Source organism: Lissotriton vulgaris, chromosome 3_1, assembly GCF_964263255.1.
Source record: "Lissotriton vulgaris chromosome 3_1, aLisVul1.2, whole genome shotgun sequence".
Lineage (NCBI taxonomy): Eukaryota > Metazoa > Chordata > Amphibia > Caudata > Salamandridae > Lissotriton > Lissotriton vulgaris.
Window position 1 is genome coordinate 188,367,062 of NC_141689.1, and position 27,963 is coordinate 188,395,024.

The following is a 27,963-nucleotide window of genomic DNA, read 5'->3' on the forward strand; positions in this document are numbered from 1 at the left end:
ATAAAAAGGATTATAAAAACACTAAACCCCAGAGACGATTATGATAGAAGAGATAGAAAAGGCCACCAAAGAAGACCAACTATGCAACAGGTGATTAAAAACATTTGAACTAATAAATAGAAACATGTTAGCTCTGTGACAAGATATCAAAAGGGAGCAAAAATTGATGAGATGCTAAAGTTGAAACCGCTACAAGAAGAGCTAATGGTGACTGTAATGCATTGTTGCTGAGAGGAAAAAGGACTGTATTACCACAAATGTTACGGAAATGGAAGGTTGATATTGCTCATGAAAGTCATCTACGATTGTGTCGACCAAAAAGCAATTGATGGGAAAGGTGTTGTTTCCAAGTTTAGATTCTTTGCTCGATCATACAGTACAATCTTGGCAATTATGTCAAGCTGTTGGAAAACTGCTAAATTGTGAAACCTCCTAAAAATGTGTGATCCTCAGTCTATTGAATTATGGACTGATCGAATCGAGCTAAACTTGTGTGTATTTACTGATGAATATTCTCGAGTCACTGTAGCCCAACAAGTGTTGTGTACTTCTGCTACAGCAGCGCTCCCAGTTCTTGATAAAGTATTTGCAGAGCTGGGTAGATCCCTGTCACTTAAAAAAGATATAAGACTACCATTTAACCTACCAGAGTTTCAACAGTTTTTACAATGTCTAAGAACTATCATAGAAGCATCACTCCATTGTGGCTTGGGCAGATGGGACTGCAGATAGGTTCATGGCCACAATAGTAAGAGCTAGTCAAAAAGTAAAGTTGTTGCCCAAAATTTTATATTAGGCAATGTATTTGGATGCTGTTTGAATTCTCAGAGTTGATGTTCGCGTGGATAATCCATACCCGACTACCTGAGTTCGTAGAAAACTGTTAATCTGAAGATGAAACCATTCATGAGATGGGTGGCCTAGCTTAACAGAGAATGAAAGAATATGCCAATGCTTGTTGCCATGCGAAAGACTACCGAATCAGGCTAGGTGAGTGGGTTATAGCGAGATGGCCAAAGCTAAGGAAAATAGATGTTCCCTTCAAAAACCCTCCACTGCAAGCCACCCTGGTTTAAGGTATTCTGGTATCTGCCTCAGGCTCAGACAAGAAATGTCTTCTTTCAAGCAGTTGTAGGGGCGAAATAAATCTTCAAAATCCAGTCCAATCGCAGCGTATGGAGACCAAATGGAAGGATTGAAGGAACGTGAATAAGAGAGGTCATTTGAGTGCAAAGTTCTGTTACTTCTGATGGTAACCACAAAGGTGCAAGTGAGCAGGGCGCGTCTAGCCACAGGCTTTCATTAGAGTATAGTAGAGAGTTTATTTATGATCAAGAGGTTTGAGGGATGCTGATTTGCAGGTCCTCGAAGATTAAAAGGAAGCCACAGCAACTAATTTAACACGTGAGTGTGTCAATAGGACTGTGGTTTTAATACATTCTACACGTCTTCTTTTTTTTAAATCTTTCTCTTTTCTTTTTCTCTTCTGTCTCTTTCTTGCCACTGTTTTGTGTGTTTCATAAATAGATCCATTTTTAAAGAAAAGAAGGATAAAATGCTATAGTCCACACTCTTTGGTTAGAAGTACAGTGATGATTGATTGACATAGGTTAGAATGATTTGGTTTAGTTGTAAAGGCAGGTAAAGTTATGGCCAGAGAAGGGGGGCGCTAGAGGGCGCACACGCTAATGGCCGCACTTCCGTGAGGCTCTGGCTGCCTGGCCAGTGAAATCCTGACATTATCCGCTTCCCCTGCGTGCTGAAGCCTACAAACCGCACCGAGTGCGAGGCTGAGGGTCCTGCCGGTCCTGTCCGACTTTGGAGGGAGTTGGAGACACTGGGCCCGAGTTATGGAGCGGTGAGCGGCCACCGGATCAGGGCGACGCGGAGAGCAGCGGAGGTGCACCGGGAGCTGACCTACGCGAGGCCGCGGCTTCCCACGAGGCAGGTGGGCCTCGAATCCCCTGACGGCGGCCTGCGGAGAGGGCGGCCGGAGGAAGATCTGAAGGCGGCTGACGGAGGTGAGTCTTGCCGCCCCCTGTGAGCACCGGGGCGGGGGACGGACGGGACGCCCCCTTTTTTTCTGCCACCGGGTGGCGATCCCGTTCACCTCGGAGCGCAGCGCCTGGCTCTGCCGGAGGTGGGAGGGACGCACCCGGCCAGTGTACCTGCCCCTCTGACTGCATCCTCGACTGGCCTGCTGGACACTGCTGGCGTCAGGCACAGGGGCTAGAAGCCCGGAGGATCACCCGGCTGATCGAGCTGGCGATCGCACACTGGACCTGAGCTGAACTGGCGACATTGCGCTACCCTCCACTGCCGGTGGGCCTGCACCTTTCAATCCTGCACGGCGCTGCTGCAACGGGCTGAGCGCTTGATCCCCAGGGCGCCCTGGTCACTGCATCTGGGAAGGGGATTCACTACCCCACCTCCTACCTTAACCTACCCTGATAGACCTCGGCGCAGTGAGGGTGACTGGCTGGAGGGCCCTGAACTGGTGGGGAGACGTCTACTAACCACGCGTCAGCGTCCGGCCCCGGACGGCGTCACCGGACTGAACACCATGGGCAAAAACGACACCAAACAGGCGAAACTGTCCTTTGAGGCCGCGCCCACCAAGAAGCCATTGTGGGCCCTAGAGGATGAACCTGGCCTGCACTACATATGGTGATGTCACTGAGAACCATCTGGCCTCGTGAGGGGACTGCTGCCGAGCGACTGACAGCTGCTCATCGCATTTTACTGTTCTTTTTTTCTTTTGCCGAGGCCGTGCAGAGGCAGGTCATGGTGAGAGGACATATGGATTGTGGAAAGATTTACGAATGACGAGGGCTTCTTCCCTTCTTGTTTTTTATTCCTTTTTTTTGGATGTGTACATTGCTGGCCCTGGCGGTGGCCGGGAGACGGAGATTTGCACGAGAGATGAGATCCTTTGCCACCGACACGATGCTGGTCGTTGCCCAAGCACATTTGCTCGACCTCCGGATGGAGGAGCACATTTGAGTTGCATTGAGGTGTCGGGGGGGGCTTTGGCCTGCAGGGGCGATACAAACCAGGCACCACCCCACCTTCTCTGTCTTTCCCGTATGCTGCATGCGGATGGGGAGGGGAGTGTTGGGGTGTTTCAGTGTGGACCTCTTTTGCTCCCGATAGGGAATTCCCCACATGGTTTTTCTAATGTTCTGGGACACATGGGTTGGGGCGGGGGGGAGGGACAAGGTACTGGCAAGTTTGGGTTGCTTCAGTGGGAGGGGGGAGGGGACGGACAGTCAGAGTTGGGTGACTGTGCGCGTGAAGGGGAGTATAGTTCTTTTGTTAAGCTGCTAGTTGTTCGAAGTGGCGAGTTTGATGCGTATGGCAATTGTGGCGAGAATGCAGGTGGTACGGATGACATGTATGGGAGCATGGTTGATTGGGGGGGGAGGTTGCACTTGACGGCGGAGTTGGCGACGAATGGTACTGGTCGATTCAGAGCTGGGGCATTGGCTACCGGCTTCATACTTGGATTGACAGACGTCTATAGGCGATAATGTGTTGGATAAAGTTGTCATATTGTCATGGAATGTCCGCGGACTCAATGATCCCCGTAAATGCAGAAATGTGCTTGCATATCTAGATCGGCACCAGGTGCAAATAGCTATGCTCCAGGAAACCCACCTTAGGCCGAGTGGTACTCCCAAGTTTGCGAGTCGGTGGGCGTGTGAAAGAGAGTTTTCCTCTTATTCTACATATTCTAGGGGGACGGTAATACTGGTCAATAAGAAACTTCCATTCCAAAAGCTGGGTGTGCGACTGGATAAGGAGGGGAGGTATGTCATCCTTTGGGGGAGACTAGGATCTGATGTAATAATGCTTGTGAACTGCTATGCACCAAATGTCGACACTCCTGGATTTTTCTTGTCATTGTGGGGCCACATGTTGGAGATTGAGGCTGCGCACATTGTCTGGGGGGGGGACTTTAACTTATCATTACATGACACGATGGATAGATCCGACGGTAGTGGACATTACAACATGAACGCCACAAACACGCTTCAGGGGATACTTACGGAGGCGGCACTGGTAGACAGTTGGAGGCACACGCACCCGGCACTCAGAGAAGGCACTCACTTTACAGCACATGCGCGTTCATGGGCAAGGATTGATTATTGCTTCATCTCACGGGGACTTGCTGGGGGACTAGTGCAAGCGAAACATTTGCCTCGCACCTATTCGGACCACTGTCCAGTATTGACCGTTCTTGAGGTACCCGGGCACACTAGGGTGAGACCGCCATGGCGGCTCTTCCCCTCGGCCTTGCTGGATCCCGTCTTTAAGCACGAACTTGGAGAAGAGATCGAAGCCTTTTTCCCTAGAAACAAGGGTTCTGTGGAGAAAGTCGAAACCATCTGGGAGGCGTTTAAAGTTACCGTCAGGGGCGTCACAATCTCTAAAAGCTGCGGGATATTACGGAGCATAGTGCGCACTCTACACACACTCGAGGGGGAACTTAGGGCGTTAGAGGTGGAAATGGCGGGAAATACCAGTCCTGAGTTGGCAGCAAGATTCAGAGCTAAACTGTCGACTTATGAGGAGGAGGCGGCCAGGGAGGTAAAATTCCGAGGCAAATATTGGACAGCTAGACGGTACTGCGAGGGGGACCGACCGGGGAAGGTATTGGCGGCGCTCACGAGGCACCAACGCTTTGCCTCTCATATCCTAGAGATCTCTGATAAGGAGGGGAAGATCCATCAGGATTCTGAGGGGATTCGGGACACCTTCCTGCAACACTACAGACGCCTATACTCCACACAACAGGAGGGAGAAGTAGAGTTCGGTAATTACCTGGACGATATAGCGCTCTGCTGGTTGAGTGACGGGGACAGGGGGTTCTTAGGGTGCCCTTTCGAACTGGACGAGGTCCGGGAAGCGATCATGTCCCTCAGTAATGGCAAAGCGGCTGGGTTGGACGGCCTACCGGCCGAATTCTATAAATGTTATATCGACATAATGGCGCCGGTATTGAAAGAGGTCTTCGAGGAATCGCTGGAGGTGGGGATTTTGCCGGGGTCCATGAGGGAAGTGGCGATCACCTCACTGTTGAAGCCGGGTAAGGATCCGAAGGACACTGATGCCTATAGACCCCTGTCCTTACTGAACTGCGACGCGAAGATACTTGCGAAAATTTTGGCTACTAGGTTGTCCCTGTTGATGACTAAACTTGTACTTCCGGACCAATCTGGATTTGTTCCAGGGAGGGCCACGTCCCACAATCTGCGCACGTTGTTCTCGTTAATCCCCACCATCACTCCCGAATTGCCGGTTGCTGCTGTGTTTCTGGACGCCACCAAGGCGTTCGACTCGGTGGAATGGGGATACCTGCTGGCCATCCTGGGTAGGATGGGGTTCCCCCGGATATTCATCGCTTGGGTGACATTGCTATACACTTCCCCAGTCGCTAGAATCGTCATCAATGGGGCGCTGTCGGAACAGATGCCGATAACGAGAGGCGCTAGGCAGGGATGCCCTTTGTCGCCCTTACTATTCGCCCTGGCGATAGAACCGCTGGCCTGCAGGATACGACAACTGCACAAAGACAGGGCCTTTTACTGCAACCAGCGGCAGATAGGCATCTCCCTCTATGCAGATGATGTCACACTGTATGTGCGCCACCCGCAAGATAACCTCAATCCACTTTTGAGAGAATTTGTAGCGTTCGGAGGCATATCTGGAGTACATATTAATTGGCAAAAGTCACAACTCTTCCCCCTCACGGCATCGGTCACCCAATTTCCGCTGGACTACCCCTTGGAGTGGTGCAGCTCTGACTTGAAGTATCTGGGGATTACAATATCGCTGGACAAGGCTGACACCATCCGATTAAACTACGGCATAGCCATCACACGACTGACTGACAATATCACGCGTTGGCTGGCACTTCCCCTTTCGATGGCGGGTAGGGCCTCCCTGATCAAGATGGTCGTCCTCCCGCGATTCTTATATTTATTCCAAAATATACCGTATTACCCAGGCGCCTATTTCTTCAAAAGACTTCGCTCTGAACTGCTTCGCCTGTTTTGGGGTGGTAAACAACCGCGCATCAGGTGGTCGGTCCTTACGCAGCCGTATGACAGAGGCGGCTTTGATGTGCCCGACCTGGAAATTTATTACCTGAGCGCACAGGCGCAACATGCTTACTACTGGATACGGCCCGTTCCTTTTATGCCGCAGGTCGCCGCGGAGGACTGGGTAGTGCACCCACTGCCTCTTGAGGGCATGCTAATGGGAGAGGTTGGAGATGTTGAGACGCCCGCCACTACTGTGACTTGCACGATCGATGCCTGGCGGAGGGTGACCAAACTGCTGGACGCCCCCCTACTGTATTCGCCGGCACTGCCACTGGCGTATCATCCGAGACTATCACTCCTGCTGGAGGGAGGTTTCCGTTCGATGTGCCGCCGCATAAATCTTACCACGTGGGGTGACCTCTTTCAGGATGGCCTATTCCGCACCAAGGACCAGCTGTTCCAGATTACCCCCCCGACGCCTATGGAGGTGTTCTATTACATCCGGCTACGTCAGGGTATGCGAGATATTCTCCCTAACTTCCCGGAGGAACCAGGGACGGTGCTGCCGTTACATGTTATGCTCGTATCAGATGGGAGACACCTGGTGTCTAAACTCTATGCTGCCGTTCGAGAACACCGACCGATCTCCCTGGCTAAGGCTCGGACTGACTGGGATTCGGAACTACCAACCGCCCTCACAGACGACCAGTGGAAATATTGCTGCTCGGTCACGGCTAGAATATCCCCCAGCTCTCAAATGAAAATTATTCATTATAAGTTTGTGCAAAGGTGCTATTACACGCCGGTCAGAAAATTGAGATTTGGCCTCTCAACGGATGATAGATGTGCTAGATGTCGCATGGAAGGCGCAGGGTTCCTGCATCTGGCTTGGGATTGTGGGGCAATACAGGCCTACTGGGGCCAGGTGCACGCTGCCCTTCAGGTGATGATAGCCGGCCCTCTCCCGTTGGACCCGATAGTGATGATCTTGGGTCATACCAGGGATGTGCCCAGAGCGGATCGCAAGTTTGTTGACATCGCGCTATTACTCGCTAAACGGAGGGTTGCTTGCAGATGGGGGAGGGGTAGAGCGCCAAAGTTCAAGGAATGGCTGGATGACCTCCAACACTGTCAGGAACAGTATGGCGTCTATACGGAACTGATGCCAGCCCGATGTGCTCCCAGTGACATCTGGTCCCCTTTACGGGTATACTGGTTGGCTCAGGAGATGCACAACGACTCCTCTGGGGATGGTGACCTGGACCCTGGCCCATGAGCGCATTGACACTGTACATTACAATTGCCTCACTACATCCGCACTACATGCTACATATGGGGACACCTACATTGAGAAACGTCGATAGACCCGGGGATGAAGAGCGGTGGAGGGGATCTTGGTCGGAATGGGTCATGAGACACAACGCCTGAGTCAATTGTCCCACACCTCCCTCTTGGAAGTGACGCTGCGGGGCGGAGGGGATATACACGCATCATTTAATGTAGTGGCAAGGGACGGCTGCTGCCGCATTGGTGGAAAGGCATGGCGTGCCGCCCTTGGTCGACATTCATGGGGTCCAGGCACAAACACGTCACACGCTGAGATGCAGTGCTGAGCTGCGCACGCTAGGTACACATAGCTAACGACACTGAGTGGGTTCACGTAGCTAGCTATCAGGTATAGACAGAGATGATGCGGGGCTGGGATGGATAGTGCCACTGTGCCTGTGTTGCTCGGGCCCCATGGTAGCGCAAAGGGATGGAGTCTCCCGGCCTGAACTACTCCTTGTTCCCCCCCCGCCCCCCGTACCCCGGATGAATGAGACGAGATGCCCATACTCGACTAGCAGCCTAATGTGACACATTGGGAACTGTATATGTAAAGTGCTGTTTGCAATGTTAAAATGGAACTTGTACACATGCTCGTCTTTCTCTCGACTGCTGGTCCCATACTGTCATACGAAATTGTACATGCTGTGATGGTCATGCCTTTGTGTTGTATGCATCTAATAAAGGTTTAAAAAAAAAAAAAAAGTTATGGCCAGAGAAGGTAAGCTGTGCAGCAGAAACATTATATAGAACCTGGTTAGGCTAGTGGCTACTCAGTACAAGAAGTGAATGTGAGATGCTCCGAAACAATTGGGGAGAAAATCTATTTGCTCTTCAGAAAGACCACATCACAGATGTGAGTGACCAATAGAACTGGGGAGGTTTTAGGCCATTCTAATTCTAGAGAAACTGTGAGTTGCTATGTTTGTTTATGCTTTTTTTGTTATGTGAAGTTACAATATAAGTGTGTAGTGCAACCAAAACTAATTTGGCATGCAGACCCAATTGTGGTTTTAGATAAAACTGTGAATGAATGCTCTGTTGCCTGGAAAGGGGTGATTTAGAGTTCGGAGTACAGACTTTACTCCTTCAAGGCAATGGAGCAACATACTCCATTGCTCTAAATCTCCTAAGTTAGAGATGTCTGACGCCTTAGTAGATATCTCTTACTTTGATCAATGCACTGAAAGTGTGCCATGTGGCTCTGTCAACATGACAGTGCCAAATTTAAATATCTTTTATTACATTTTATTTTCAAAAACAAAATTCCAAAGCAGGATGTTTTGAATTAAAAGAAAGCAATGACCCTCTCACCATGGGAGTTTTTCCCCATGGCGTGGGGGGGGGGGTCATTAAAATGTTTTTGCTTTTGCTTACCTCTACGTTTTGGATGGTGGTGTGTGAAAGTAAAAACTGGCCCTTTGTCCGTCACCCTAAATAGGGAGGTAGACAGATGGCCAAACTTCTGACGGCCCTTAATCCATCTGGCAGCTGGAGGAGTATGTGAGTTGTGAATACGGAGTAGTATTCGCCGCTGACCTACTTAAACTGTGCCCGACTGTAAATGGGGCGAGGGGAACTTCAGTTTGGTTGAGAGGGCATTCTGTTGCAATTGTGGTGGAGTACCCTCTCGGCCAACCTCTAAATCAGGCCCTAAGTGTTTACAACTCCTTAACAAGTCAGCCTTTTAAATCTATCGAATTCTAAGCGCAACGGGTGCCGCTTCAATCAAGGACACGGTTGCTTTCCCCGGCGGTCCCACGTGTAACGCAACGAAATTGGAATACCTTGGCCACGCCTGACTTCGAGCCCATCCACCGCTCGTTCGACCGCGTCGCCGTGACTTGACTTCCACGTGTGCTGCGACGATACGGGAATTTCCTGATCAAACCTGACCTCGAGCCCATCCACTGCCCGCTCCATCGCGTTGCCGTGTTTTTACCTCCACGCAGGTCTCCATTTCCACCACAGCGCGCTGAAGACTTGTTACCAGCCAGCTGAGGACACGGTGCACTCCCCCATAGGAGGCGACACTTTTGAATACAACCCATTGGCTAAAGACAAACTGAGTTGATTGGCCCTGACGAGAATCCTGAGATTGATAAGGATTCAAAACGCGTAGGCCCTTGGGTCTGGTGGTTACATTTTGGTGTCAATTTGTTTTGCACCTATACGTATGTTTATACACTGAAATTTTGGTGATTGTGTTTAAAACCCTATGATTGTACTGCATTTTTCCATAGTGTATTGTTGAGAATATTAGGGATTGTTTTAGATTATATAGCAGACCCCGTATTTCACCCACTGGTTCATTGACCCTCCAGATTGTGTGAAGTACCTAGGTTGAATGTTTGAATGTAAGTGGTTTGATTGTGATATGTCTGATGAGTAATGAGTGATGGTATGTATGAGGTTTATCCCACTTGTGTCCTTATTTCCATTATTGTTACATAAAATTGCTTGACCTGTTACACTAATTTCAAGATCTGTACCATCAAGTTATTTTTGAATAAACAGCTATTGAATAGTATCTCAAAGTATTGAACTGTGGTCTGTACTTTTGTTATAAGTTGGAGTCAAATTGAATATCAGTATTGGCAACTCTCTCCTGTTTCCTAATCTGAAAGTAGTTAGCAGGTATATGTTGATCCTGGAAGATGTGGATGGTGCAGAAGGATAGGAAGGGGAGGCAAAAGTGTTGGTTAAAAAGCAATCCTTTCATCTCTTTGTATGAGAGAGTTAATGGAAGGGAGGGGTGGCTAAAAGGTGAGTAGCAGTCCAAACTTTTGGTGCACAGCCAGAGGAAGGTTCTTTCAAGGATGATTTTTCTCTTTAAATGTATAAGCGCTACAAAGATTATAGGACTTCCCAAAAAAAGCTGTCATAGACTCCTGCCTCTGGTGAGTCAGAGTGGAGTAGTTTGTGTTCTAAACCCTGATCAATCCTATTCCAGAAATGAGTCCGGCTACAACATAGAGAGTGGCTTTGAGAGGGGCAAGCGGAATATCCTCACTTCCTAAGAGAACTGAAATACCGTACTTCAGTCTGGGGAAATGCAAGGCTCCTACCACATCAGCAGTAGTTTGGATTCTTGGTGGTTCTCGGGAATTTGGGTATTTTTGATATATTTGTGTTGTTTGAGATGACTGTTTCAAATGAATCCAAGAGATTTGGAGCTTTCTGTGCTCTTTGGGGTACATTTCAAGATGTTATGTTATGTTATGTTATGTTATGTTATTGTCATTTATAAAGCGCACTGTTGCCCAAGGGCGTCCTGGCGCTGAGGGAGATGCCAATCCTGAAGGCTGATCGTTGTGTTGCCTGGAAACTTATAAAGTAAACAACCAGGTTTTTAGATTTTTCCTAAAAACAAGCAGGTCGGTAGTGCCTCTGAGAGAGAGTGGAAGGGCATTCCATGCTTTGGCGGCACCTACAAAAAAACTCCTGCCTCCCCAATTGGCTTTTCTAGCCAATGGAATGCAGATCAGCTTGGATTCTGAGGAGCGAAGGGATCTTGTGGGGACATACCAATTAGTGTTTTGAATCAAGTGTTTAGGACCTGTTTGGTGTAATGATTTATGAGTGATGCATAGAGCCTTAAACAGAACTCGTTTCTTAACCGGAAGCCAGTGTAGCTTCTTGATTTCTGTTGAGATAGCTACATATTTTGAAGTGCCGGACAGCAGTCTGGCTGCCGCGTTCTGTAGGAGTTGCATCTTCCTTACCAGGCACTCCTGCACAATTACATAAAGGCCGTTGCAATAGTCCAGCCTGGACATAGCTAGGGCCGTGACCACTGTCTTTTGACTTTCAGAGGGGAGATAGGCCAATATTTTTTTGCATGATTTTAAAATGTAGGAGGTTGTTGAGACAACTGAGTTAATTTGATCTTTGTGTGTCAATTTGTTGTCAATTATGAACCCTAAGTTTTTTACTTTCCTGACTGGTGTGGGGAGGGGGCCAAGAGAATCTGGCCACCATTCTGGGGTCCAAAATTGAGGGCTATTTCCAAAAAGAATCACCTCTTTTTTGGCCGAGTTGAGCTTCAAACAATTCCTGGTCATCCAGCCACCTACAGCTGTCATTCAGTCCTGAAAGCGTCCAGCAAGGTCCCGGGTATCGTTTGGAAGCATGGAGACCACTATCTGGGTGTCGTCAGAGTAGGAGTTCAACTTGAATCCAAAGGAGCCAATGAGAGGAGCAAGCAGGGAGACATAAACATTAAAAAGAGTGGGACTCATGGATGACCCCTGGGGAACTCCGAAGGGAAAAGGATTTTGCAGAGAAGTTGCCAAGTGTAACAGTCTGCACTCTATCTGCTAAAAATTATTTAATCAATTTCCATGCCCTGCCTGTGACCCCAATCTCATGCAGCCGATCCATCATTAAATTGTGATGGACCGTGTCGAATGCTGCCGATAGGTCCAACATGATCAGGGCTCCTTTCCCTCCTTGATCTAGAGTGGCTCTTATTTCCTCAGTAGATTTAATAAGAGCCGACTCGGTGCTATGGCTCCCTCTGAAACCATATTGTGTAGGATCAGCTTGTGTCCTTCCTCTAAGAATAGACTAAGCTGGGTATTTATCAATTTTTCAATGATTTTGGCAGGGAGTGGTAATCTCGAGATTGGCCTGAAATTATTGGAATCCATGGGGTCAAGCTTAGGCAAGGGGAGAATGGATGCTGTCTTCCACACCTTAGGAAAATAGCCTTCTGAAAAAATCGTGTTAATGATCTTTGTCAAAATTGGTATAACTGGGTCGGATACCAACTTCAGTATGGAGGGGGACAAGGGTCCATTGGAGATCCGGATTTGACTTTCGTCAAAATGGACTGTACTTCCTCTGTGGTGGTGGGAGTAAAATTACAGAGTTTGGACCAATTTCCCTCCGCTTCCTCGTTAAGCCTTGTATGTTGAAGGTTAGGGTAAGTGTTACCTGTAAATGTGACAAAAATGTCCTCCACCTTCTTAAAGAAGAAGTTGGCTATCTTGTCGCATAGTTCTTGGCTGGCTGTAACGGGATTTGATAGAGGTTGAGTTAGGGCAGTGACTATCTTAAATAGCTCTTTAGTAGAATTTTTTGCAGACTGTATTTTCTTCACAAAGAAGTCTTTAGTTTTGTGCAGTAGTTTTTTATAGTCTGACAAACAGAGTTTATATATTTTTTTTCTTCAACATTGTATTCCCTTCTCCATATCCTTTCTTGATGTTTACAGAGAGTTTTGCTTTCTCTTAGGTCCTGAGAGTACCATGGAGACCTTGGCCGTTCCCTATTATTGTGAATAGTTCTCTTTGGTGCTAACTTATTAGTAGCTGCTTCTAGCCAGGTAGTATAGGCCAAAGTGGACTCGTCTAGGTCTCCTGCTATCTGCGGAGCCGTGCTAATTAATTGCTGTTGTAAAACATTGGCATTTATTTTGCTCCATGCTCTGATGGTTGTTTGTTTAGCCCCGGGTTTCTGATGATCAAGAATTGATGAGATTACCTCAAAAAACACTATACTATAGTCTGACCATGTTACCGGGAGTGTGTTGATAAACCTCAAGTGGTTGTTATTAGAAAAAATCCCATCCAATGTATGTCCCGCTGAATGTGTCGCCTCAGTGACCTGTTAATGAAGGTCTAGGGAGTTCATTAGGTCGATCAGATTCAAGATATCTCCATCATTGTCCATTTCTAGATGAAAATTGAAATCCCCCAAAATAGTATAGGAGCTAGCACAGACCCCTCTTTCAAGCCAAGTGAGAGCTTGTGTTGAAAATCGGTTCCTGGGGCCCGGTGGTCTATATATCAAAGTACCTTTAAATGTAGAATTGTGGGCCAGCGAAAAGTTAAAATCAAGTGCCTCGCATTCCATGGTGGGGGAAGGGCTAAACTTAGCATTTATTGTTTGTATATATATCACTGCTGACCCTCCTCCCTTTTTGCCCATCCTATTTAGTGTGTGGCATGCAAACCCAGGGGGTGTAGCTTTGATCAGATCTGGTCCTGACCCATCATCTGTTTATGACTCAGTTATAAATGCAATCAAAATTTCATTTTCTTGAATTAGGTCTGCAACCTCAATGCTGTGTTTCACTAGGGATCTAGCATTTAGAAGAGCGCATTTAAACCGTTTGTGTTCTTTGCTTCCTAATTCGCACCTTGTTGTGTGCATAGGTAGCTTCTCGTGTTGCCTTATACAGCCTGGACAGCTATCTTGGCACAAACGAGTGTACTGTTGAGGCCTTATAATAATGTATGCAGGGATTTGCTTCATTGGGTTCAGGCTGTGGCGAACTCTACTGGAGTAAGAGAGAATACGTGGTTCTTCGTTACTCTGCTGAGCAACATGGCTGACGCTGTGTGCTGATCGTGCGCGGACGGGCGCAGACGGGCTTGCCTTTGGCGCGCCGGCGCCCCTTCACCTGCGCGCGCGCACACCAGCTTCCTGTTTTATCGTCAGGGAGCGGTGCAACGCTAGCCCGATAACCTACTCCCTCCCAAGATGACGGACGCGTGTCTCCATCGCCGATTCTTGGTTCGGGAAGCAGCCACCGAGGTGAGTGCAAAGATAGCAAGTTAAAAACCAAATGCTAAAATTCCTCCAACTGTTATCACAGTTTAAAATAAATGTAAAAGATTTCACAGGTCTTAGCAGCGCAATGGTCCGCACGGCTCACGCCTCAGGGGAGTCTAGCCAGTTCAGAACCACGAAAGAGGAGTAGTAAGATGAGATAAGCAGGAATCCGCTTGTTACCTATGAATTTGAGATGGCGAGAAGTCATCCAGGATTGGTTGTCATTTAAAGTCTAAGTGAGGTTGAAGATATTGTCAAGGGAAGGCTCGTTTAATTTAAGTTGGGAGAGCATTTTTATGTTGGTGGTGTAATTTGTAAGTCTCTTATTATGTCACCAAGAGACTGGGTATAAAAGAGCACAGGATTGAAGTATGGAGTTTTGGGGGCACGTGGAGCAATTCTTTGACGTAAAGGAGTGGGGTTCCTAACTTTATTTGTTGCTCTTGATATGCAAGGTATGTGGCTGGATTCAGAGTCGATCCAAGAGAAACAATGAGTGATGCTTTAATCATTTTTTGGCTTAGCATTTTGTGGAGCCAAGTTAAAGAGGCGGTAGAATGCACACATATATTGGTGGGGTTTGAAAAAGTGATGTGTGATAGGTTTCAATTCATACTGCTCAGGGCTGGTATGACTACCTCCAAACAAAGGTGCTTGTATAAATAGGATATTTTTAGGCTGTGGGGTTTTAGGTTTAAACCTATAATAACTGATGAAACCCAACTGAAAGATAAATAACCCTCACCGGTGAAAACATATAAGCACTGAAAAAACACCTGCACAACCACAAACTAAATGCCATTCAAAGAAAGGAAAAAGAGAGTGAAAGAGTTTTTTTCTTCCTGAAGGTGTCAATACAATGTAACTTTGTTATACAAGCTAGCAGTAAGGAAGACTGACTAACATTATTCTGCTTGAGTTTTGTTCTTTAGGGATGCCACTAAAATATTGTTTCTTCTTCCTTTTACTTTTTTCAGTTTTGTGGCCTTTGGTCTAAAGATGCAGGGTTTAGTTTCATGTTTTTGGTCTTGTTTAATTATTTTCTAAACTGTAGAGAATCAGGAAATATCAAACTCATATTTGATATTTTGGCTGCATTTGATTCTTTCACTGATAGGTAAAATGGCTGGTTTCTTAAAAATCATTCCTAATATGTGTCATCACATTTACCCACAGAGAATGGGTAAAAACCCTTAATACATCAGACCATAGTTTCTAGTGGGTTAGTATTGATAGTAGGTGAATTGCCAACACCTCAGGCCTTAAACATTCAATGCAAGGTATAGTGACAAGTATATATATCACCAAGCATCTGGGATAGTGGTGAAAACATGACACCAGACTTTTGGAAAGCATTGAACTCAGTGTCACTTGTAATGCTCGGCAAAAAGGTTCTTTCCAAGTTCAACAAAGATCCGAGTGATATTATTTGTATTTGCAGTGATTCAGCTACGTATATAAAAAAGTTGTGTGATGACCTGTCAAAATTGATACCCGAGCTGAAGTGATTCCCTGTAGGAGATCCTTGCCACTTGTTAGATGGTATGCTGAAAGCATCTTTACCATCTTCAGAGTTAATGAGGGATGCTATTGACTTTTTAGTCCATTCTGGTGCAATGTTTTCTTATGTACAGGAACTAAAACGCAAATATTTATCATTTCGTGCTTTATGTGGCATCAAAGAAAGAGTCATCTGAACTGTGTCCCTTAGCTGATGGTTCTCAGCCCAAGGAACTATGAATGCTGAGAGGGCCTTTTCACAGAAGATTACATGGGAAGGAAAGAGCAAGCGCACATGACCCAAAGACTCACTGAAGAAGTACAGTATAGTGTACTACAATAAGATTAATTTGCAAAAATCTATTTGGACCTCATATACACTATAAGTGTATAAGGTCTATATACAATGTTCTTTCAGTGCAGAAAGCAAGCAATAATAAAAGCAAAACGTTCCATAAACACTGCAAAAACACATTTTCTGTTGTTTTTAGTGGCACAAAAATGTGTAACCACTGATAACAACTGTTTTTTAAGATATTGAAAACACAGAAAAAACCCCACCAGAATTTACCAAAAATAGAAACTGAAAACAGGAAAGCCTAAATATTTTGAAGTCCTACATTTTCAAAGTGGTCTTCTGAAAACCTTTCATTATAACCATTCCAGGAGCAAAAGAGAGAGTTGTACAAAAAGGGGAGGGTGCCAGTGGTACGCTGAAGTATGGCCATCAAATTTGAAGGATTTAGGCTACAGTTGGAGATAACTTTAAAGCCCGGAACTTTTAGCATCAATATCTGGTAATTGAGTTGGTAAAAAACTTACGCCAAAGTTGAAGCAATTAAATGCCACTTTTTCTAGTTCTTTCTAAAATGTTTTCTTTTACACTTCGAGTTGCACAACTTTCCTAACTTGGCTGCCTTTTTTCTCAGGTGATCAAGGCTTTACACAGTCATCAGAAACTGCAATTGAGCCAGTGCTGATTGAGAAGCGCAGTCGGGACCAACAGAGAAACGGTAAGAGTTTGGCAGGAAGGTCATTCATACGGGGCCAGGGTTGGCAGCATTCGTTCTTTCTTTCGTTCTTTCTTTCTTTCTTTCCAGGAACATCCCCTGAAGAGAATGTTACATAAAGATGCACATATTGGTTTAACCAATAAGCATTTATTTACATTCATGGTTGAGCATCTTCTTATAGGAAGCTGAGATAGGTTAAGGAAAATTGGGGAATTACTAAAAGGTGGAAGTAATGCCTCCATAAAGAAAATAAGGCCAAAAGACAGTGGTCTCTCGCTGTGACTTAAATATTGAGCACATCCTCTATGCAGTGAGAAGGTGGCGGGGAAGTAGCAATTTGTTGGGATGGTAGATAGGCTTTTTGGATGTGGAAGTCAAATGGAACCGGTTGAAGAGTTTGTATATTCCAAATAGATGAAAGGCAACCAGGGAGTAATTGGCCATGCCAGCAACCAAACTTCAGCGTAATGAGTTATTCATACCCTAAGTAAGTGCCACGTTGTAGGGCTTTAGGCCTAGTGGTTCTGTTTTATCTCTGCAGGGTTTTAAATGAGGCAACGGTAAGATGTTGGTAGAAAGTCAGGGAAGCATTAAGCCAGTGTTCACTGATAGGTTCTTTCAAGGAAGCACCCATTAGAACATTACTAATACTTGAATAAATCATTAACAATTTGTTGGTTAGGCAGGGACTCTGCAATCATTACATTGACAGCCCATACAATAATACTTTGTATAGGTGTTGTGAAGAAGTGAACTAGATGTGTGTAACACATGTTGACCGAATTTAATTGCTCATGAAATTAATTTCAAGACTAAAGGAAGATACCATTTTGCAGGCTAGTTGTTATAGATTTCAAGTAAAAATACACTTTTTAATGTTCACTTCCCTCAAAATAAACTTTCAGTGGATGTATAACGCTGTTGTTGAGGGACACCGCAGGAGAGTCCACCTAAAGCTAATGTTCTTTACTAGCTAGGGTGCCCTTGCAAGCTCAGGTGTGTAAGTTTGCATTTAACATTTGTAGAAGATCTTTATAGAAGAAGATTTATACCCAAAAGATGCTTAAGCACATTAGCATAGTATGTTCACTCTTGGCGCCCTCAGAATGAGAAAAAAGTGGATGTGGCCTATTATTTTATATATAAGTATATTTACATACTATTCTCTTAGGAGTAGAAAAAACAAAGTGCACTCGGAGCACATGTATTAATTGTAAACTATGCTTTCATTTATTTCATACAATATGCAGTAAATTCCCAGAGCTGACATGTTTCTATCATTCGGTCATGGTCACCAGCCTGGTCCTCTCTGCCAAAGTTCAAACAGCTTTCATTGTATGGCTTCTATCATATGTTTACTACTCAGCCACACACAATATGCAGGAGGTCTTTTCTTGTCCTTTGATGGGTTATGCCATGATAGTCTTTCAGTTTTGTATATTTGGTTTAGTGTAATCCACTTATTTTTGTGTTAAATGATTTGAGCATTTATATCCCAATTCTCAAACTCATTTATTGAAATCCTACGTTATTCCTGATTTGGGCTTCATTTATGAACCAAACTAGGGGTTGATTTTCAACAGATGTTTATGGAGGTTCATCATACCTGGGTAAAGTGATTATTCAAGGTGTTTATGAAGTTCTTCATCCAATTTATGACCTGGTAGTACATTTGTACTTAATTAGTTACTATATCTTGATTTCATTTGTCTTATCTTTGTCACTTTGTCCATTTCTATTTGCTAGGACAATCTCAAAGTATACTAATGATGTTGGGTCACTGTTATGAAATCTCTTTTTTATTGGCTTGCCACAGGATGTAAACTTTGTGTTTTATAGCTTCAATATATTCTTGAATTCTTTCCTGAAAGGGACAGAGAGTGCTGCTGACATACCTTGGGACATCAATCATATAAACAACAAAAGTGATTTCGCTTGGTATTTTTCTTTGATTGTCAACATTAAAATGTTATGGGCTTAGTCACGGTCATAAAGGAAAATGTAATGTGATATGTAATCTCATCTGCTAGATGATTTGCATTAGTAATTGCATCAGTTTAATTAAGGGTGAGGTGATGAGCATTGCTTTTGGTGTGCAAATTAAAACACATTGTGAAATATTTCCGGCTGTCCAGATCACTTAACAGCCAGTCACACAAGCCAAAGAAAGATGTAATGCAAAAGTGTGTTTGGGAGTGAGGGGGTAAAGGGTGTTCACCCCACCACTTTCCTGGCCTGGTCTCACACTTAAAACCCAGGAACTGGCAGAGTGTCTTTTGCATGCACGTCGTGCTCAAGGGTAGAGGGTTTTGTTTTCTTTCCTTCCCGGCATTGTCCAAGGGTGTGAGAGGGTTACTTCAGTCCAAATCCTTAAAGCCTTTCCCAAGGGCAGCATGGCATTTTTGATTATACCGGGACAGCTGACTGCTGCCCCAGTGCCATTGCATCCTGCATTGCTGGATTAAAAGTGTGTTTTCTCCCGCTCCCTCTTCTGTCCACTGGGGTAAATGGAATTTAAAATAAAAGAAAAGGCAGATTTGCAGCTGACTGCCCTCCTCAGGGTGACTGGGTGTGGCAGCACAGCTTATAGCTGTCCAAGCATTCTTTCCACATTTTGCAAAAAGATCACACCGAGCTGAAGCTGCCCTGGTCCTCTGCTGCATGCAGCATTTCACTTCTTTCTTGGTTCTCACCAAGGGGCAAGGTCTGGAGAAGGCAGAGAGACACCCCTTGCTCTTGAGTGCGGCCATGGTGGGGAGGGGGTTAAATCTATCTATTCTAATTGTATACATGGATCTTTCCGCTACCGCACTGTGACCCTTGGTGTGGCAGCTTCTCCTCTGGTATATCAGGGGACCATGCACATCGTTAGTTCACTTTTTGGAATAGACGATATACTTTTATAATTAGGATTAACTATAGAAAGTGTTACAATCCATGGACCGTGTTGCCTTTTCTCCCTACCTAGAACAATTATGTCCTGGATAGCTTGTCTTCCAATACAATTTTAGCTGGAGAATCAGGCGGGTATTTCCCATACAAGGATCCAAACCGAAACTGCAGAGTGATTGGCGGTAGTCGTTTGAATGGCTGGTGACAGTGGCTTTCTGTTTTTTCAAACTTGTTGTCCGGTATCAATTTCTAAACCATTCCCGCTAACTCATGTAGAAATGGCAGGCACTACTAATATGGGGCTAATGCCAGTCTTTTAATTGGAAAAGGAGCGGATAAAAAAAGACTCCAGTGCTGGCTGGCCAGCAAAATCAGTAACATTAACTACTTTAATATCTTTATTATCGCTGCCTATTTTGGTGTCGGAGCTAGCCCTGTTTGCCAAAAAATTTTCATTTTTCATGACGGATATTTAAAGGCAAGGTTACATTTTTCACAACTGTGTGAAAATGGCGCTTCATCTGTATTTGCAATTTGTAAAATGAATCAAAATTAACATTTTCAGATCAAAACAAACAGTGCAACCTGGTGCGAGAGAGATGAGAGGGCTAGAGAGAGCGCATGAGAGAGGAGAGGGATAAAAAGAGGCAGAGACAGGAGAGGGATAAAAAAAGACAGGAGAGGGATAAAAGGATAGAGAGAGTGTGCAAGAGGGGGGATGGATAAAGACAGGAGAGGGCTAGAGAGAGTGTGAGAGAGGAGAGGGATAAAACTAGACAGCGAGAGGATAGGGATAAAAGGATAGAGAGGAGAGGGATAGAGAGAGAGCGTGCGAGAGGGGGGAGAGGGATAAAAAGACAGGAGAGGGATAAAAGGATAGAGAGGAGAGGCATAAAAGGATAGAGAGGAGAGGGATAGAGAGAGTGAGCATGCGAGAGAGGGATAATGATAGGAGAGGGATAGAGAGCGAGCGCTTGAGAGAGAGGAGAGGGATAAAAAGAGACAGAGGAGAGGGATAAAAAGAGACAGGAGAGGGATAAAAGGATTGGAGAGGGATGAAAGGATAGAGAGGAGAGGGAAAGAGAGAGATCATGCGAGGGGAGAGGGGAATAAAGACAGAGCAGAGGTCTAGAGAGTGAGCGCGTGAGAGAGGAGAGGGATAAAAGGATAGAGAGGCGAGGGATAGCGAGAGAGAGTGTGTGAGAGGGGAGAGGGATAAAAAGAGGAGAAGGATAAAGAGAGAGGAGAGGAATAAAGAAAGAGCGATAAAGAGACGGTGAGTGCGAGGGGCAGGGATAAAGACAGGAGACGGATAGAGAGCATGTGAGAGAGAGAGGAGAGGGATAAAAAGAGAGAGAGAGGAGAGGGATAGATAGAGTGATAGCATCGTGGTCACACACAGAGGAAAGCTTGCATTGTGAGATATAGTTGCCGTAGTAGTTTATTCAAAAGTTTATTAAAAAGACTGACGTGTTTCGATTGGAACACTCTTTGTGGTGTTATTTCTGATATTTACATGTGTTGATCGTCTTCATTGCTTAATTTTGTCCGCAAGAAAGTGTCACTCGTAGTCGTTGAAATGTCACTCATAATTACACTGAAATTATGAAAATGTCACACATGGCAATCTGAAACCTTGGCAGCTATGTTATTGAGTTGCTGGCCCACATCAGTAGTAATCGATGAGCCTTTTCAAACACCACTTTGTCAACTAATCGTGTTAAACAGCTTTAATTAAAAAACATCGACCTCCGCTTCCTTGGAAAGTTAGATAAACAAGCACTGGCAATGCCTAAAGGTCTGGCTTATGAATGAAACTGCCTTTGATTTCATTGATGGACTTAGCCACTCAATAAGTCATCATACATGCACTCTAGCACTCATCTTTTCACTCACTCAGCCATCAACTGACTCCTTCTTGCATATGTGCTCTGACAGTATCACAAAACACACGCTAACTTTACAACACATGCAAAATAAATAAAAAAAGTACAAGTGGAAAAGAGAAAACATGCGGTCATCTAAATATGGCAGGCATATGCATGCAGTAACGAAACTAAACACCCCAGCGGGTGTCTGTCTTGCAGAGGTATTGTAAACTGTCTATCATTTTGTTAATGTTCCAGCATGGCTGCCACGTTTAAAACCAACTTATTGGTAACCTTGGATTACTGAAACAATGATGCACTATGTACAAAAGCATTCCATAATGGTCTCTTGATTTAGAGGAAGTGCCCACATGGAATGTGGCACACTACAGATGAAATAAGTGGCAAATAAGAAGAACCATAAGCATTGCCAGGAGCACTATACTGTTCTCTTAAACATCCAAAATAAAGGAGAAGCAAAGTAAAGAAGAACATTTTAAGTTAAAGGACGGACCAACCAGCCCTGACACAGAGGCACACTCATTTTCAGGTGGATGTGTACACGTCATCAGAAAATGCCGTCATTCACAGTGCAAGAGAGACCATGACTGATGTTGTCAGAACCATTACCCTGCTGTAATAGTCAAGTCAAGTCAACATTTGTATAGCGCACTACTCACCCAGAGGGTTTCAAGGCGCTTGAGGGAGGGGGGATCGCTACTTATCAAATAGCCAAGTTTTGAGTTGTTTTCTGAAGGAAAGGTGGTTCTGTGTAAGGCGGAGGTGGGTGGGGAGAGAATTCCAGGTTTTGGCCGCTAAGTAGGAGAATGATCTTCCTCCCATGGTGGTTCTTCGGATGCGTGGAATAGCGGCGAGGGCTTGATTGGACGAACGTAGTTGGCGGGTGGGGGGGGAGCGGGGGTCGCTGTCATGGATTGAAGTAGAGCGTAAATGCCACTCAGTCAGACCAGTGGCAGAACAGAGCTGACCTAAAGGCCACTAAGTATCTATGTTGGTATATTTTTATTTATAAAAACAGCTAAGCTACATTCTATAAAGATTTCTTACAGTTCACATCTTCTACCCCTAGGGCTTGTCCGTGGCAGTAACCAACACAAAACTCTTTCCCTACAAAGGTAATCTGTGACAATTCATGTAACAAAATACCAAGCTGTACGCTTTAATACAGAGAAATAACAATCCACCCTTAAGTGCCTTTATTGTCACCTGTGCTTTCACGGTCGATATAAAAGTCCTACTGCATTTATCATAACTTTTCATAATAAACAGAGCAGACCTGTGGCATCGAAAATCATTTTTCCTAGTGATCCAATTTGTGTCTCTAGCTGATATCACTGGCTTGTCTTCATAACCTACTGAGGCCTCCTGTACTGAACTTAAGCTTTCCGACAAGCAAACAATCAGGCACATAATCATAAAATGACATAGCATACAAATGTACAGTTGGATGAGCAGAATACTGTCTCTCCTAAGGCGGCCTAATAAGGATTCTGACAGTTCATCTTCCGCACCCACAGTTTGTCAGAGTGAGTAGACAGCACATAAACCCTTGCCTAATACAGTAATCTCTGAGATTCCATGTAACAGAATACCTATCTGTAGGCTTTAATGCAGAGTGATAAAAAACTGACAAGATAGTTTATGACTCTGTTGAAGTCTCCGTAGACCAGTTCAGTTTTTATTAAATTGCCTTTTCAATGCTGGTGAGCCGATGTAGGCAGATAATTCTCTCAACAAAAATAATGTCCTCTCTTGTAACCAAACTGCAGCCTCTAAGCAACCGTAGCCAATAAATAACTTTGTTTAGAAAAGTTCCCCATTTATTTTTGCTGCTTGTTGCTCGCCTTCAAGAGAAACCGCGTTATCATGCCTACCGGTCAGTTGGCTGATTTCTTTTGTGGTGGACAGCTCCCCTGCATTCCCTCAGTTCATGAGCTGAGGCCTGTGGTAAATGCTACCAGCCTTTATACATTCCCGAACCATATTTACTGCTTCTTCTGCAATTTCAGTTCTTTGCCCCCACTTAGTTTTAGCACTCTGGCTACATCCCACAGGTCCACCCATGCCACCCCACTTATAATGACTTTCCATGCAGCCACATTCCCAATAGGTTGCTTCCTAATAAATGTGTGGTCACTCTCCAGACATTTTCTTTATCTCTTTGATTTTATAATTTCTAATGACCAAGGCATAAGGTTTTAATGGAAACACGGTTAACTGGTAGCTCAACCCCCATATATCCCACACTGTCCCACCTGGATATTTGGTAATGTGCTAAGACTGGAGGTGGACGTGCTATAGACTTTCAGATTTTCACAAAAGTGCACATTGATTCCATTCACTTTCTAGCAGGGGAATGCTTCTATTTACCCAAAAACTCAATCCCACATGCTCTCTTGGACCCGCTTGTTTATCTACCTTCAGGTCCCAGGGCCAATTTTACTGCCACTGTTGGTGACTTCCATGCAGCATTTATCTTAAGCCAAGTGAATTTCAATATTTTAGGTGATATCAATTATCATCTTGAAGACTCTTTTTGTAAAGATGCCACTAGTCTCTTGCGTGCTTTTAACTTTCACTATTTCAAATTGGCAAAGCACCTACTCATTCAGGACCTCCATTTAAGCTAATGTTCACTAACTTTCATGCCCCAGGAGTCCTTCCTCAATTTTCCCCTCACGTGGACTGATAAGTACTCCGTTTCTTTTTCTACATTAATAAACATTCCTCGACCCCTCACCTGCTCCTCCATAGATCCCTTGCCTGCTCTTTCATACCTTCTTCGACTAAAATGACCTATAACAAAATTGGCCCATCCAATCTTAGGGCCTGATTTAGTGTTTGGGGGAATGGTAATCCATTACAAATGATACTGATTTCCCGTCCGCCTTATTACAAGTGTATTATATCCTAATGCACTTGTAAAAAGGCAGATGGAAAGTCCTTCACATTTGTGACTCAGTATGCGTCCCGTCTGCATAACTCTGAACCAAGCCCTTAGTTCTCAATTTCGGCTAATCCCTTACCCCTGTAATTGCCAGGATACCAATAGGAATACTTACACAGCTGCTTTCAATGCTCTTTGTTGGAAAATTACTGCTATTAATCCTTGGCACTACTTACATAATGTTGTCCTCCACAATTCTCCCGAACAGCACAATGCTATGTAGAGGAGGTATGTGAGATAAAATGCCACTGGAAATCTTTAGCAAGATCTTGGAGACCGTCTTATGATCCTCAAGCTAAAGCCACCTACCGTAAGCCACTAAAAAATACAAGCTCCTCATTTGTTCTACACAAACTTCTTATTTTGCTAATAAAATTGAATCGGCCAACAATGATCCCAAAGAAATCCTCTCCATTGTGAAAGTTTCTCCAACCATCCGGTTGCTCTAATGGAATTATACTAACTCGAACTCTACGCTGGCTTATTCTCTCTCTTCAAGGAAAACATTAAGAAAATGCAATCTAGCTTTCATCCATCCTCTGCATACGTTTTCTGACCTTATCTTATTAGACTATCTACTGGTTCCACACTCTCTCACTTTGAACCACTTGGCTGCATTCATAAGTTCCTACGGATTTGACATAATGTTGCATGAGCATGACACTCAAATTATTGTCTCAGTATCCAATGACCTGGCCTTAACCCAAGAAAATATTCATTAATTGCGGGTCAGAAGATGGATGAAACCTAACTCCCTTAAACTAAATGGAGAAAAAAACTGGAATTGTATGTGGAAAAAATACCTCTGTCTGGTCGCCAGCTTGGTGGCCAACTGCAGCTTGGTGGTCATCAGAACTTGGCCCACCTCCTTCAAAAACACCTTCAGCTGAAAAGTGGGTATTTTTTATCAATCTCAAAATTTCTTTCGCTACTCACATTTGACCTACTACAGCAATCTGTTTGTAAAATTAATCCTTTCCACTCTTTGTCAGCACGGTCAACAGTAATTCAAACAGTCGTCATCTCACGCCTTTGTGTCATCTCATGACATCTCATTACTGTGCCAACTCTCCATCTCGGCCTTCCATTCCATACTATTTGGAGACTCCAGACTGTTTAAAATTCAACTACATGGGTATTACCAAACTTCCCTCCACATATCTCAGTTGGCAACCGCCTCACCCATCTACACTGGTCGCCTGCCTTGCAACATATCCACTGGAAGTTTCTCTGCATAGTAAATAGATCCTTGAACCTGTCAGATCCTGCTTATTTCTGATCAAGGTTTCAATGTGATCACCCATCCTGCCCCTTACATTCTTCAAATGGTGCTTAATTAGGGTTCCTCTAGCCCATCGTCGCTGTACAGCTTAACATTCTTTAGCCTACTCCGTGCATTGTCCGCTTTTAGCGCCTTGATGCCCTTGGGCTAAGTCCGCGCTTTATAAGACCCAGTTTCATTCATTCATTCATTCATACAGGAGGCTGATCCTTTTCTTACATGGCTGCCAAACTCTGGAAAACCATGCCGCATAACCATGACCGTATCTCCAACCATCCTATTTGCCTACTTTGCATACCTGTTTCCTCAGCTCAAGGATGCTGTGTTTGGGTATTTGTTACACATTACAAATATCATAAATAAAATACAAATCAATCACATTGGGGGCAGTCATTCTGGTTTCATCAGTCACAGAACATAAAATGTTACTAATAGTCAAAGTCAAAGTCAAAGTCAAAAAGGCTTTATTTCGACATATAACAATATCTTAAAAAGCATACATACAATAAAAAATACTTTTCAGTGCATTTAAAATAAACCGTAACTTTCTGCTATCAGGAAATGGATCTATAGGTTCTAAAATAAGCATTTAGTTTAAAACAGACCATGGTAAAAAGTGTAATTAAACAATTTGCCTAAGTCTTTTTGACCGGATTCGCCATGCCCACCCAAGGTACTTCGAGGTGGCACATGCGTAAAAAGTACGAGTGTCCGAATAGAGAATCCTTAAAGCCACGTTGCAATGCCTAGTGCCCAAAGTACGACACATGGGCTTGAGCCATTTTGACCGTGGAACTATATATGCAGGACACTCAAATAAAAAGTGAGGGACAGATTCTCTGCGCTGTGGGCAGAAGGGACACCACGGAGCAGTCTGGTATGGGATTTTCCAGTGACAAGTAAATTCCATTACAGGGAGAAGACCAGTTCTAAATTTAAAGTATAGGGACCTTTCCCAAGGGGCTGAGATGGTGTCCAGATACAGTTCTCTGAAGGGGGTATCTTTGGACTCCATGAAGTTTCTAGTCGACTTGCATATCGAGGTAGAGGAATTCCTTCTGTTTGTTACCCAATTCCAATAAAGTTGTTTTATTGTGGATTTGGGGGGGGCTGACTGTTGGTGCCATGCTTCTTCCAGCCCCAGATTGGTAAGTAAGGCTTTAATATCCGTTAGCCACTTTATTTTCGCCCACCCTGTCGATCTTAGAATCTCCCGTAGACCGTCCGCATAACTTGAGAGTTCAGGAACTCTCCAGATGCGAGCCCACAGAAGCAAAGGGCGTAACTTCGCTAGGTCTTCTATAGCCCGACAGCCCATGTCCAATTGCAGAGGCAAGATGGGGACAGACGGGCCAAGGGACATCAGGCTTCTCAAGAAGGAATTCTCAGCTCGAGTAAGGTCTTTCAAGTTCGACATTCCCCATAATTCCGCCCCATACAAGGCAGCACTTACTCCTCTGGCCGCGTAAATGTCCAATACTGCAGCTATGGGTTTAGTTGAGGCTGCTCTCTGCTCTTTTAGCAGGGTCCCGGTTATTCTTTTTAGGTTTAACAACATCTTGAACAGATGCTGGTCCCATTTCATGGAATCCACCAACCTGATGCCCAGATAATCGAAGGTTTTAGTCCTGTCCAATGCCACGGAGCCCAATGTTGGCGGAGGGCCCAGTTTTTGCGGAGGGTTCAAAATAAGGTACTTTGTTTTGTCTGTATTTATACAGAGTCCTCTTTGTTTACAAAAATCGTCAAAGCCTGATAGAAGCTGTTGCAGGCCCATTGGCGATTTTGACAGGAGCAAAGTATCGTCCGCAAAAAGCAGGGTGGGGATGGAACGACCTGCCAGACGAGGGGCATCTGCTGGAATCCTTAACAAGTGGTCCACCACCCCATTAACATAGAGCGAAAAGAGTGTTGGGGCAAGAACACACCCTTGCCGCACTCCTCTGTTCACATCTATTCTTCGGGTTTTTTGGCCATTGGGACCCCAGCGAATTTGGGCGTAGTTGTTTTCATGAAACTTCATGACCAGGTGGAGCAGGTAAGGTGGCAGGCCAAGATCATTAAGAACCTTCCATAGATTATTTCTGGGGACCAAATCGAAGGCCGTCCGGAGGTCGATGAAGGCCAGATATAATGTACCCTTCCCAATTGTGACGACCTTCCAGTGGATCATAAGAAGCCTTAGCGATTGTTCAATTGTTCCAGTGCCAGCACGGAACCCTGCCTGAAAATCCGAAAGGATCCTGTTCTCATCTGCCCATTGCTGTATTCTTGTTAAAAGAACCTTGCCTGCGACTTTTTGTGAGCAGTCGATCAGGCTGATTGGCCTGTAGTTCCCAGGGTCTTCTCTCGAACCTTTTTTGTGAAGGGGAACCACTTCAGCGGCCATCCAAGAGGCAGGCAGAGGTGCGCCTTCCAAAGCAGCATTCAGGACCGAGGAGATCAGTGTGCTCCAGTCATCTATGTCAGCTCGGAGCAAGTCGCCCGGAAGACCATCGGGGCCAGC

At 44.9% G+C, this 27,963-nt stretch overlaps 1 protein-coding gene across 2 annotated transcripts in view; it reads left to right on the forward strand.

Annotated features, from left to right (window-relative positions):
• Positions 1-27,963, forward strand: part of MYORG (myogenesis regulating glycosidase) — a 101,288-nt gene that overhangs the window by 40,084 nt on the left and 33,241 nt on the right. For both annotated transcript variants that reach the window (XM_086960287.1, XM_086960288.1), the window contains exon 2: positions 16,364-16,447. The gene's annotated coding sequence lies outside the window, so the exon portion shown is untranslated. The remainder of the gene's footprint in view (positions 1-16,363; positions 16,448-27,963) is intronic.